The 449-nt window shown below is 37.4% G+C and overlaps 1 protein-coding gene across 1 annotated transcript in view; it reads right to left on the reverse strand.

Moving 5' to 3' along the window:
• Nucleotides 1-449, reverse strand: part of LOC119407444 (alpha-N-acetylgalactosaminide alpha-2,6-sialyltransferase 5-like) — a 16,921-nt gene that overhangs the window by 2,355 nt on the left and 14,117 nt on the right. The window lies entirely within an intron of this gene.

Genomic DNA, 449 nt, shown 5'->3' on the forward strand with positions numbered 1-449 from the left:
ACCTTAACATCAGTTCTACTTCTACTGGCAGCCCGCCACTACAACACTACCCAATCACGAACTACCAATCAGAAGATCGGAACCAGCCCAGAACCGGACCTACTCCAGAGTTTTACTTTATTTCACAATAAATCTTTTAACCCCTCAGTGGTTGTTGTTGTTGTTTGCGATCCGGCCTCTGGTTCATGACAACAAAGTATCTGAAGTAAATACTATACTGGCTGGTAAAACATTACAGAGCAGTTTTGCTCTTCTCAGCGCCACCTACAATTAGTTTCAATTCTATCTCAGAATCTATTTCTGAATAGGAAAACAAATAATAAAAAAAACCGATAAAGTATTTGATAAAATTATTGAAAAATGTAATTAAAAAAAAAACAGTGAGGTAATGTAATTATTCCAGTTAGAAACACTACACAGAGCACCTGTGGCTATGCCATATTCCCCCA

This window comes from Nematolebias whitei, chromosome 3, assembly GCF_014905685.2.
Source record: "Nematolebias whitei isolate Nwh7 chromosome 3, NemWhi1, whole genome shotgun sequence".
NCBI classification, from domain to species: domain Eukaryota; kingdom Metazoa; phylum Chordata; class Actinopteri; order Cyprinodontiformes; family Rivulidae; genus Nematolebias; species Nematolebias whitei.